The 14125-nt window shown below is 36.1% G+C and overlaps 1 long non-coding RNA gene across 1 annotated transcript; it reads left to right on the top strand.

Annotated features, from left to right (window-relative positions):
* Positions 8871–12224, top strand: LOC107615751. The gene is made up of 5 exons (XR_002354471.1): positions 8871–9381; positions 10213–10513; positions 11015–11212; positions 11508–11660; positions 11748–12224. It is a non-coding gene; the product is annotated as an uncharacterized LOC107615751 (long non-coding RNA).

Genomic DNA, 14125 nt, shown 5'->3' with positions numbered 1-14125 from the left:
GAGACAAGTCAAATTTTCAATTTAAAAAAAAAAATCCTATCCTTTCAAAACTTTTTCAAAGTCAAAAATCAAATCTTTTTTATTTTTCTTTTATAATTTTCAAAAATTTTAAAAATGATTTTCAAAATCTTCTTTTTAATTTTATTTCATAATTTCAAAATCTTTACTAACAATTAATGTGATTGATTCAAAAATTTTTAAAGTTTGTTACTTGCCTATTAAGAAATGTTCAATCTTTAAACTCTAGAATCATATCTTTTTAGTTTCTTGTTAGTCAAGTAATCAACTTTAATTTCAAAAATCAAATATTTTTAATTTCCTTTTCAAATCTTTTTCAAAATGATTTTCAATCATATCTTTTTCAAAATCAATTTCAAAATCTTTTCTAACTTCTTATCCTTTCAAAATTGATTTTCAAATCTTTTTCAATTAACTGCTTGACTTTTTGTTTGTTTTACTATTTCTTATCTTTTTCAAAACTACCTAACTACTTTTCTCTCTCTTATTTTCGAAAATCACTAACCTCTTTTTCAAAAATTTCTTTTCATTAACTAATTGTTTTAAATTTTAATTTAATTTTATTTTCCTTCTTAATTTTTGAATTCTAATTAATATTTAAAATAAAAACAAAAATATTTTTTCTTTTTAATTATTTTCGAATTCTTTCCCCTCTCATCTCTTTCTATTTATTTATTTATTTATCTACTAACACCCCTCCTCCACTCAAAAATTCGAACCCACTCTTCTCCTCTGTGTTCGAATTCTTATCTTCTCCTTATTCTATTCTTCTCTTCTTATACTCACATAAGGAATCTCTATACTGTGACATAGAGGATTCCATATTTTCTTTTTTGTTCTCTTCTTTTTCATATGAGCAGGAACAAGGATAAGAACATTCTTGTTGAAGCTGACCCTGAACCCGAAAGGACTCTGAAGAGGAAGCTAAAGGAAGCTAAGGCACAACTCTCTGGAGAGGACCTGACAGAAATTTTCGAAAAAGAAAGAGACATGGCCGAACCTAATAACAATGGTGGAGATGCAAGGAAGATGCTTGGTGACTTTATTGCACCCTCTTCTAACTTCTATGGAAGAAGCATCTCAATTCCTGCAATTGGAGCAAACAACTTTGAGCTTAAGCCTGATATAAGCAACTGATCAAAAGGTGTCCTACTGACATGCTTCCAGAATGGAGCATCATAAGTATATTCTTGATGGTCTGTCTGAGTTGTCAAAAATGTCATTGGACCATTCTGAAGGAGGATCTCTTCATCTGAAAACCCCTGCAGAGGCTCAGGAACTCATTGAAATGGTTGCAAATAACCAGTTCATGTACACCTCTAAGAGGAATCCTGTGAACAATGGGACGCCTCAGAAGAAGGGAGTTCTTAAGATTGATACTCTGAATGCCATATTGGCTCAGAACAAAATATTGACTCAGCAAGTCAATATGATTTCTCAGAGTCTGAATGGATTGCAAGCTGCATCCAACAGTACTAAAGAAGCATCTTCTGAAGAAGAAGCTTATGATCTTGAGAACCCTGCAATGGCAGAGGTGAATTACATGGGAGAATCCTATGGAAACACCTATAATCCTTCATGGACAAATCATCCAAATTTCTCATGGAAGGATCCACAAAAGCCTCAACAAGGCTTCAACAATAATGGTAGAAGAAATAGGTTTAGCAATAACAAGCCTTTTCCATCATCTTCTCAGCAATAGACAGAGAATTCTGAATAGAGCCATTCTGGCTTGGCAACCATAGTCTCTGATCTATCCAAGACCACACTAAATTTCATGAATGAAACAAGGTCCTCCATTAGAAATTTGGAGGCACAGGTGGGTTAGCTGAGTAAGAAGATTACTGAAACTCCTCCCAGTACTCTCCCAAGCAATACAGAAGAAAACCCCAAGAGAGAGTGCAAGGCCATAACAATGACCAACATGGCCGAACCTGGAGAAAGTGAGAAGGACATGAATCCCAGTGAGAAAAGCCTCATGGGACGTCCCCTGGACAGAAAGGAGTTCCCCTTTGAAGAACCAAAGGAATCCGAGGCTCATACAGAGACCCTAGAGATTCTATTGAACCTCCTTCTGCCATTCATGAGCTCTGATGAATATTCTTCCTCTGAAGAGGATGAAGACATCACTGAAGAGCAAGTTGCTAAGTATCTAGGAGCAATCATGAAGCTGAATGCCAAGTTATTTGGTAATGAGACTTGGGAGGATGAACCCCCCTTGTTCACCAATGAACTGAGTGCATTAATGAGGTAGACATTACCTCAGAAGAAACCAGATCCCAGAAAATTCTTTATACCTTGTACCATAGGCACCATGACCTTTGAGAAGGCTCTGTGTGACCTGGGGTCAGGGATAAACCTCATGCCACTCTCTGTAATGGAGAAACTGGGAATCTTTGAGGTACAAGCTGCAAGAATCTCACTAGAGATGGCAGACAAATCAATGAAACAGGCTTATAGACTAGTAGAGGACGTGCTAGTAAAGGTTGAAGGCCTTTACATCCCTGCTGATTTCATAATCCTAGACACTGGAAAGGATGAGGATGAATCCATCATCCTTGGCATACCCTTCCTAGCCACAGCAAAAGCTGTGATTGATGTTGACAGAGGAGAGTTGGTCCTTCAGTTAAATAAAGATCACCTTGTATTTAAGACTCAAGGGTCTCCTTTTGTAACCATGGAGAGGAAGCATGAAAAGCTTCTCTCAATATAGAGTCAAACAAAACCCCCACATTCAAACTCTAAGTTTGGTGTTGGGAGGCCACAACCAAACTCTAAGTTTGGTGTTGAGAGGCCACAACCAAACTCCAAGTTTGGTGTTGAGAGGCCACAACCCTGCTCTGATTATCTGTGAGGCTCCATGAGAGCTCACTGTCAAGCTATTGACATTAAAGAAGCGCTTGTTGGGAGGCAACCCAATGCTATTTAATTATCTCTATTTCTTTTCCATTGTTATTTTATGTTTTCTTTAGGTTGATGATCATGTGAAGTCACAAAAACAACTGAAAAATCAAAAATAGAATAAAAAATAGCTCACCCTGGAGGAAGAGCTTACTGGCGTTTAAACGCCAGTAAGAAGCAGCAGACTGGCGTTTAACGCCAGAAAGAAGCATCCAGCTGGCGTTAAATGCCAGAAACAAGCACCAAACTAGTGTTTAACGCCAGAACAGAGCATCTACTTGGCGTTTAACGCCAGAAATGGGAGAAAAGCTGGCGTTAAACGCCAGAAACAAGCAGCAACCTGACGTTTAACACCAGAAGTGCATTCCAAGGGCGTTTTGCACGCCTAAATGGAGCAGGGCTGTTAAGTCCTTGACCCCTCAGGATCTGTGGACCCCACAGGATCCCCACCTACCCCACCTCTTCTTCTCTCCTCTTCACACCCTTTCATAACACTCTTCCCCAAATACCCTTCACCAATTACTTCCATATCTCTTCCCCAAATACCCTTCACCACTCACATCTATCCACTCTTCCCCAAAAACCCCACCTACCTCTAAATTCAAAATCCATTTCCCTCCCAAACCCAACCCTAATACACGAAACCTACCCTCCCCCCACCCCTATATAAACCCCTCAACACTACTTCATTTTCACACATTACAAACACTTCTTCTCCCCATTGGCCGAATACACTCTTCCACTCCATCTCCTCCATTTTCTTCTTCTTCTACTATTTTCTTTCTTCTTTTGCTCGTTTGGACGAGCAAATATTTTAAGTTTGGTGTGGTAAAAGTGTTGCTTTTTATTTTTCCATAACCATTAATGGCACCTAAGGCTAGAGAAACCTCAAGAAAGAGGAAAGGAAAGGCAATCGCTTCCACCTCTGAGTCATGGGAGATGGAGAGATTCATCTCAAAGGTCCATCAAGACCACTTCTATGAAGTTATGACCAAGAAAAATGTGATCCTTGAGGTCCCTTTTAAGCTCAAAAAGGGCGAATATCCGGAGATCCGATAAGAGATTAGAAGAAGAGGATGGGAAGTACTCTCCAATCCTATTCAACAAGTCGGAATCTTAATGGTTCAAGAGTTCTATGCAAACGCATGGATCACTAGGAACCATGATCAAAGTATGAACCCGAATCCAAAGAATTGGCTTACAATGGTTCGGGGAAAATACTTAGATTTCAGTCTAAAAAATGTAAGGTTGGTGTTCAACTTACCAATGATGGAAGAAAACACACGCCCCTACACTAGAAGGATCAACTTTGATCAAAGGTTGGACCAAGTCCTTATGGACATATGTGAGGAAGGATCTCAATAGAAAATTGACTCAAGAGGCAAGCCGGTTCAATTGAAAAGGCATGACCTTAAGCCTGTGGCTAGAGGATGGTTAGAGTTCATCCAACGCTCTATCATTCATACTAGCAACCGACCCGAAGTAACTGTGGATCGGGCTATCATGATCCATAGTATCATGATTGGGGAGAAAGTGGAAGTTCGTGAGATTATACCTCAAGAACTCTACAAGGTGGCTGACAAATCCTCCACTTTGGCAAGGTTAGCCTTCCCTCACCTCATTTGTCACCTCTGCAATTCGGCTGGGATTGTCATAGATGAAGACATCCACATTGAAGAGGACAAGCCCATCACTAAAAAGAGAATGGAGCAAATTAGAGAGCCCACTCATGGACCTCAACAAGAACATGAGGAAATTCCTCATCATGAAATCCCTGAGATGCCTCAAGGGATGCACTTTCCTCCACAAAACTATTGGGAGCAAATCAACACCTCCCTAGGAGAATTAAGTTCCAACATGGGACAACTAAAGGTGGAGCACCAAGAGCACTCCATCATCCTCCATGAGATTAGAGAAGATCAAAGAGCTATGAGGGAAGAGCAACAAAGGCAAGGAAGAGACATAGAGGAGCTAAAGAACACCATTGGTTCTTCAAGAGGAAGAAGACGCCACCCTCACTAAGGTGGACCCGTTCCTTAATCTCCTTGTTCTTATTTTTCTGTTTTTCGATTTTTGAGCCTTATGTTTTATTTATGTTTGTGTCTTTATTACATGATCATTAGTGTTTAAGTGTCTATGTCTTAAAGCTATGAATGTCCTATGAATCCATCACCTTTCTTAAATGAAAAATGTTTTAACCACAAAAGAACAAGAAGTACATGATTTTGAATTCATCCTTGAGCTTAGTTTAATTATTTTGATGTGGTGGCAACACTTTTTATTTTCTGAATGAATGCTTGAAAATTGCATATTTTTTTGAATTTGTTGTTTATGAATGTTAAAATTGTTGGCTCTTGAAAGAATGATGAAAAAGGAGAAATGTTATTTGATAATCTGAAAAATCATAAAATTGATTCTTGAAGCAAGAAAAAGCAGTAAATACAAAAGCTTGCAGAATAAAAAAAGGCGAAAAAAAGGAGAGAAAGAAACAAAAAAAGCAAGCAGAAAAAGCCAATAGCTCTTTAAACCAAAAGGCAAGAGCAAAAAAAAGCCAATAACCCTTTAAACCAAAAGTCAAGGGTAAAAAGGATCCAAGGCTTTGAGCATCAGTGGATAGGAGGGCCTAAAGGAATAAAATCCTGGCCTAAGCGGCTAAACCAAGCTGTCCCTAACCATGTGCTTGTGGCGTGAAGGTGTCAAGTGAAAAGCTTGAGACTGAGCGGTTAAAGTCGAGGTCCAAAGCAAAAAAAGAGTGTGCTTAAGAACCCTGGACACCTCTAATTGGGGACTTTAGCAAAGCTGAGTCACAATCTGAAAAGGTTCACCCAGTTATGTGTCTGTGGCATTTATGTATCTGGTGGTAATACTGGAAAACAAAGTGCTTAGGGCCACGGCCAAGACTCATAAAATAGCTGTGTTCAAGAATCAACATACTGAACTAGGAGAATCAATAACACTATCTGAATTCTAAGTTCTTATAGATGCCAATCATTCTGAACTTCAAAGGATAAAGTGAGATGCCAAAACTGTTCAGAGGCAAAAAGCTACGAGCCCCGCTCATCTAAATTGGAGCTAAGTTTCATTGATATTTTAGAATTTATAGTATATTCTCTTCTTTTTATCCTATTTTATTTTCAGTTGCTTGGGGACAAGCAACAATTTAAGTTTGGTGTTGTGATGAGCGGATAATTTATACGCTTTTTGGCATTGTTTTTACATAGTTTTTAGTATGATTTAGTTAGTTTTTAGTATATTTTTATTAGTTTTTAAATAAAAATCATATTTCTGGACTTTACTATGAGTTTGTGTGTTTTTCTGTGATTTCAGATATTTTCTGGCTGAAATTGAGGGACTTGAGCAAAAATCTGATTCAGAGGCTGAAGAAGGACTACAGATGCTGTTGGATTCTGACCTTCCTGCACTTGAAATAGATTTTCTGGAGCTACAGAAACCCAATTTATGCGCTCTTAATTGCGTTGGAAAATAGACATCCAGGGCTTTCCAGAAATATATAATAGTCCATACTTTGCCTGAGTTTTGACGATGCAAACTGGCGTTCAAACGCCAACTTCCTGCCCTATTCTGGAGTTAAACGCCAGAAACAGGTTGCAAACCAGAGTTAAATGCCAGAAATAGGCTACAACCTTGCGTTTAACTCCAAAAAGAGTCTCTACACATGAAAGCTCAATGCTCAGCCCAAGCACACACCAAGTGGGCCCGGAAGTGGATTTCTACATCATTTACTTATCTTATGTAACCTTAGCTACTAGTTTAGTATAAAAACTACTTTTAGTGATTTATTTTATATCTCTGGTTAGTCTTTGAATAATTTTATGTTCAGAGATCACGTTTAGGGGGCTGCCCATTCAGCCATGCCTGGACCTTCATCACTTATGTATTTTCAACGGTAGAGTTTCTATACACCATAGATTAAGGTGTGGAGCTCTGTTGTTCCTCATGAATTAATACAAAGTACTATTATTTTCTTATTCAATTCAAGCTTATTCCTATTCTAAGATATTCGCTTGCACTTAAACCATGATGAATATGATGATCCGTGACACTCATCACTATTCTCAACCTATGAACGCGTGCCTGACAACCACTTCCGTTCTACCTTGGATTGAGCGTTTATCTCTTAGCCTCCATTCCGAAAGATCAGAGTCTTCGTGGTATAAGCTAGAATTATTGACGGCCATTCTTGAGATCCGGAAAGTCTAAACTTTGTCTGTGGTATTTTGAGTAGGATCTGGGAAGGGATGACTGTGATGAGCTTCAAACTCGCGAGTGTTGGGCGTAGTGACAGACGCAAAAGGATCAATGGATCCTATTCCAACATGATCGAGAACCGACAGATGATTAGCCGTGCGATGACAGTGTATTTGGACCATTTTCACTGAGAGGACGGGAAGTAGCCGTTGACAACGGTGATGCCCAACATACAGCTTGCCATGGAAAGGAGTATGAATGATTGGATGAAGGCAGTAGGAAAGCAGATATTCAGAAGGAACAAAGCATCTCCATACGCTTATCTGAAATTCTTACCAATGAATTGCATAAGTATCTCTATCCTATTTTATATTTTAATTATTAAAACCTTATAACCATTTGAATCCGCCTGACTGAGATTTACAAGATGACCATAGCTTGCTTCAAGCCGACAATCTCTGTGGGATCGACCCTTACTCACGTAAGGTTTATTACTTGGACGACCCAGTGCACTTGCTGGTTAGTTGTGCAAAGTTGTGAAGAAGAATTGAGATTATGATAGTGCGTACCAAGTTTTTGGCACCATTGAGATCACAATTTCGTGCACCAGTACGCACACTTGTCTGTGTGTGCTTTTCCTTATTTTCTTCATGTATTCTCCCTTGTACATGCTTTCTTCCACTTTTGCCTAGCCAATCTTGCCAAAATGACCTGAAATCACACACAAAACATATCACGGCATCGAATGGCATGAAAGTGAATCAAAATCACTAATTTAAGCACAAAAATACATGTTTTCACATTTAAGTACAAATTAGGGAGATAACATAAAAGTATGCTATTTGAGTGCTTAAGTGTGAGTTTATGTGATGAAATCTATCCAAATCAAGCTAAAATATATCGAAAAATATGGAGTCGTCAATTCCCCCACACTTAAACAATAGCATGTCCTCATGCTAAACTAAACAAGGAGAATAATCAAAGGGGTCACCAACTTAATGAATGCAACTATTTAAATGCATGCAAGTATACTATATACTATATTTATATATCTATCTATAATGTCCTATTGATTTGGTGAAAACAAACAATCAAATTCCAAACAAGTGTATAGACATATAGGGCTAAGCAAAGAATTAATTCAATGCAATCAAAATCTAAAGAATTGATTCAAGTTTCAAAATGAAGCAACTTGCAAGAATACATGATAAGTGAGGTGGAAACATAGAATTGAGTAATTGAACCCTCACTAGGTGTGTATACACTCTCAACGCTTGGTGTTTTGGGTTTAATCACTCAAGTCTCCTCCTAATCATACTTTTAGGGGGTGTGTGGTTGGAGGGAATGCAAGTATATTCCCAGGAATTTTAAGATGGGAATGATTTATTTCCATGTTTGGTTCAAGATCTAAAAAATCATTCCAGGGTATATTTTATTCCAAGGAATTGAATTCCCACCAATTTAATTCCCATCTCTTCCCTGGTTATCCTTCATTCCAATCCCATTGGAATGTATATAATGAAATAAAAAGACTAAATTACCCCTGCTATTTAATACAGATTTCAGCTTCTTCTTCATTTCTCTATGAAGAAGGAAACGGCGAAACCCTAGCAGAGCTTTGTTTTTGTTCCCAAATCAGTGACACTTCACCAACGCCACCGCCACCGGAGCTGCGCCGGCCCCACCGTTACCCTAATGGAAGACTGGTCTCCTTCTCTTCTTTGAGTTTATGTTCACATTGCTTCTCTCTGCGAATTCTCTTTGAATTCTCTTCGAATCTCTCATTAAGGTTTGCGTTTTATTATGCTTTCTACATCATATTACACTAATTTTCTGCAATAGACTGCTAATTTGATTATTTATTTTCTATTTTGCTTGATTTCTTAGATGCTCTCTGTGATTATGTTGCATGCAAACATCGTGTTTGATGATTTGCCTCAAATAAAGAGTTTAAGCTTGTTGTCACCGATTTTGATGATTTGATGATTTATTTTCTGCCTGGTTTATTAACTGCTTCTGTTGTATAGTTTCAGCTCTTGAACAAAACTTGAAGATCACTTTCTGTTTGTTGCCGTTTTCTTTGAATCTTATATAATAATTGCTGAATTTTGATCTTTTGAATTTGTTAATGTTTCTTTCTTTGTCTTGTTCTGATGCCTAACTTCTTTGTTACTTTGATGTTTCAAGAACATTTGATTAGCCATGGCATTGCCATTAGTTTCATATTGAAAATTGGTTTCCATGGTGTAAAAGGTTATTAGTTGTGGTATTCTTTAGTTTTGTTAGAAGCTTTTATAATTGGCATAACTATTTGTTAATATTTGTTATTTGTCCAAGTAGCCAATAATGAATACTGTGCTTTCTCTTTGGACTTTGGTCTTCTGTTTCCTTTTGGTCTTTCTTTATTGTTAACTATGCTTAACACTAATCAGCTATTCCATAAAAATTAATTAAAACACTAACTATGGTTTTACAGACTATGGTTATCAATAAACTACCGTTTTCACCATATCAAATTTAAACAATGGCTCTAACTGGTGAATACTACCTCAATACTTTTGTTGCCTTAATTGAGCTGTGGCCTTAGAGAACTAAACTTTATTTATAGAAGAGTTTATCTACTCTGCACTTATCTTTTCTTACTTTGCAATATGGTATTGGGATCTATGTGAGATTTATTGTCCTATTATCATTTTTATTTCAGGTTGTGGGTCCACTTCTCTGCTATATATCTTGTCACTGGATTCATTTGCTTGCTACTGTTTTATGTAAGTCCATGATCTCGTAGCTCATGGAAGAAATCCCCATGGTTAGGTAGCATTTGGTTGCTGTTCCAACACAAATGAGATACAGATGTTAGAGACCAAAAACTTAAAACCGTCACTGTCTTCATAGTTATCAGATAGTTTATATACTTTCGAAATATAGGGACATACATGACATGTCTCAAGGATGATTTTTTAAGTCAATTTTTGAACCTCCAAAATGCAGAGAAGCAAGGGACACATTTTAAGATGAATATGCAATGCATAAATATTTGTTATTTCTTTTGCTGGTATATAGAATATTAAAAAAAGAAAAAAGAAAAATAATAACATGATAATAGTTGTGTCTTATTCATTGATTGTTGTATGCAAGTTGATATGGTTTATCTGAAAAGCAACAGTTGAATTTATTACTCATTTGTCAACATTATTTTCAATTTCCAGGAATATAGACACATATCTTCAAGAAGAATTTCTTTTTTTTATTCATCCAAACCTCAGCCTCATCAGTTTACCATTTTGGCCCGCAGCACTCCTACTTACCCTGGTTGCAGCATCAGTGATAGTGTTGAGAACTTCTTTAAAGACCTTTATCCTTCTATATACCTTTATCCTTCTTGGTGAGTGCCGCGTTGAGATTTTAGTTTTTGTAATTTTATATTTTACTCTTTTTTAAGGGGTTCAAAATTTTGTGGCTTTGATTCTGTTCTACTTATTTGTTCACTCAATATTTTTTAGTATTTCCTAAGAATCATAGTATGGATAACATAAACTCGTGTAATCAGCAACTTCAGGAAAATACAAAATTACTTATTACTCCTATATTTAGAGTACAATATTGAATAACTAATTAACAACTTTCTAATAATAGTAGGTAGTAACCTCAGAGACAGTTATAATCTGACTTTGAAGTTTACCATGATTGACTAAGTTATATAGGTTTACTAAAATTTCCGTTGCCTTTATGCTTGTATAGAAATTATTGATTGAGATTTCATGTTTGGCCTAATTAATGCTTCCCCTCTATGAAATGCTTGTTAATTGCTATTCTTTTCATACTTGTGTGATTCCTTGCTTTAAGATGATGAAAAATTGTCTTGTGTTATTTTCTGCTTCTATAGAAAATGGAAGAGAATACTCGACCTAATTCAAAGCAAACTAAGCGTCAATGGACGCCACACGAAGATGCAAAATTAGTTGAGTGTTTGGTAGAGCTTGCAACTACTTCTTGAAAGTGTGACAATGGCACGTTTAAATCCGGTTATGGAAAACATTTGGAAAAAATGCTGCATGAAAAGATCCCTGGATGTGATCTTAAGGTACAATTTTTTTACATAATACTTGTTTTCTTTGTTTATAATTCTGTATTTGTGTTATAATTGTATAGTTTACAAAAGGTTCATATATGTAGTCTTAAAATTGCAGTGTTAAATTAAAAAAAGAAACTTTATATTCAACTTACATATAAACTTTACCTTATTCATAATAAATTGGTTATTCAAAAACTGAATGATTATTACTGCTCCATACATTCACTATATTTAGTTATGCTTGGATAAATTGTGGTGTCATATACATAGTAGTAATAATTCTAAATTGTTTTGCTATGTTTAGGCTAATCCACACATTGAATCAAGGGTGAAATTGCTAAAAAGATAATATTTTACAATAGTTGAGATGATGGGCACAGCTAGGAGTGGATTTGGTTGGAACGACAAAGATAAAATGATTGTGGTGGAGCGACAAATTTTCAATGAATGGAAGAGTGTAAATTCTAAATAACTTTCTTAATACAAGTTTATTTATCTTAAGCTTTTTAATATTAATTGCTTATTTATTTTCTTTTAATTTCAGTCCCATCCTAATGCTAATGGCCTTTATAATAAATCATTTCCACATTTTGAGGAGTTGGGAATAGCATTTGGTAGAGATAGGGCTCAAGGAGGCAATGCAGAAAATGTAACTCAAGCAGTTGCTACAATGGAGGCTGAGCGCAAAGCAACCTTGAGTGATCGGCAAGTGAATGAAAATACCCAAGTAAATTTGGAAGAGACCGAAATAGAATATGAAGCTGATTCTCAAGTACGTAAGCAATTGACTCTAATTCATGTACATAAATTCACTTATTGTTGATCCTACTGCTGTGTATTTTCTTGGATTTTGGAGTGATTCTTCATTAGTTCATTTACTTTAATCTGTGCCTGTAACTAGCCTTAACTATTCCCATCATGTTGAGCATTTAGATAAAAATACTGATCTTCATTTCTGTGGAGTATAATAACAAAGAAAAAAAGGATATGAATGTAATTATGCAAACAGAATTAGAATCAGGGTAGTTAATATTCTATTAGGTTCTGTTTAGTTAGTTAATATTGTTAGTCTTGCTGGCCAAGGCAGAGATAATGCTTGTATATACAAGTGTAGAGCATGTATAATCAGTTAGGCTACTTGTTCTTCATTTCTATCAATATTGAATAATCTTCTAATGTTCCTGCTGGTGTTGCTTTCAATTTTTAGGAGCCTCCAACTCCTGGTGTTCCTGTTGCTCCCAGTGCTTCTGCTGCTCCTAGTGCTTCATATATAGAAAGGAATAAAAGAAAAAGAGGGAGCAAAAGTGAGGAAGTGATTGACATAGTAGTAGAATCAATGAGAGATATGAAAGGTGCTTATCAAGAACACACAGCCGTTTTAGTTGATATGGTTTCTTGTTTTAAGCATGAGAAAGAAGGAGCTGAGCGCAGAATGAAGCTAATGGAACTGTTGAGAGATGTTCCTGGTTTGAGCGGTGATGATAGAATGAAGGCTGGCCTTAGCATTCTAAGGGACAATAGTCTGATCGACATGGTGTTCCAACTTCAACCGGGGGAACTTTTGCCATTTTTGAAGAAATTGCTTTAAATATTGCTATTTTTGAATTTTTATTGAATATTATAGTGACTTGATAGGAAGACATTTATGTCAATTATTGCTGTTGTTTTGTGAGGAATATAAGTAGCTAAAATCCTAGTTCCTGATGCCATTATATCAGGTTTTAAGATCCATGGAAAACTAGTTAAAGTTCCTCTTGAACTAGAATGTGTAGCAACTGGTGATGGCTTGATTCCAAGAAATGTTTGTTGAAAAATGATGGTGGATTTTGGATTTTTGTTGCTTTGTGTATAATTGATCACAGATTTTGCATCTTTGGAAGTAATTACAATGCTAGGAGAATAGAGATGCCGCCATTCAGTTAGTTGAGGATCATCTGAGATGAACACTGCTCCTTTTACATTGTCATAGTCACTAATTTAATTATGATAAAATTGATTTTAATTAAACATTTGTTTTTAAGGGTATTATAGTAAATTTATTAGTAGAGATAAAATTTGTAACACCCTCACTACTAGAAAGTCACGCTTCCAGCTGCGCCACTCTGATTGCAAGAAGTATTACAACTACTTTATATACTTAATATTAAAATAGGAGCCTGTGACTCAATACTGTATCGCTGATTTCTTTAAAAACCGGAAATAAAAACTTTATAAAAAAAAAAACAAACACATAGATTCAATACAAGACTTTTTACATAACATCTTATAATATAATATATATAAAACATACAACTCCTATCCCTCTTACAAAATTGTAATAACAAAGGTGAGGGAAGAAAATAATCTATTTAATTCAACAACATATAAACCAAATGCAGTATAACTCCTCTTAATGCTTCTTCTTCTGGTTCCTGAAAAGGTAAAGCTGTAGGGGGTGAGAACCTAACCACACAGTCTCACCACGGAGTTTCAAAGTTGTCATGAGAAGATATTTAATAAGAAAACTGTTTTCAAGCTCAGTGATTATCATTGCCTTATTAATCTTTTAAAAACCAACAAGTAAACGTTCAAAACTTTTTCAAAGAAACAATGTTTAATCTTTCAGAAATCCGAAACCTTTCCTTTCTTAAAAGAAAATCTCAATCAGAAACCAACCACGCAATCATTAATTCAGCACCAAAGTTCATTCTCAAATGTAGCACGTCAGGACAAACACAGGCAAGACAGACAAGGAAAAACACAAGTAGGTAGTAATTACAGCAAATAGTTCAAGTAGCAATTAAGAATAGTTTAGCAATTAGGCAAACCCAAACAAGTTCAAATCCAAACAAAGCATACAAATGCATATGATGCATGCCTGTCCTATGGCTGATGAGGCTCATCTGTCGGTTATCCAGCCAACCCGACAAGTCTGAATTGTCC

Source organism: Arachis ipaensis, chromosome B09 (genome assembly GCF_000816755.2).
Source record: "Arachis ipaensis cultivar K30076 chromosome B09, Araip1.1, whole genome shotgun sequence".
Taxonomy (NCBI): Eukaryota; Viridiplantae; Streptophyta; class Magnoliopsida; order Fabales; family Fabaceae; genus Arachis; species Arachis ipaensis.
Note: the sequence above shows the minus strand (reverse complement) of the source record. Positions and strands in the feature narration are given on the sequence as shown.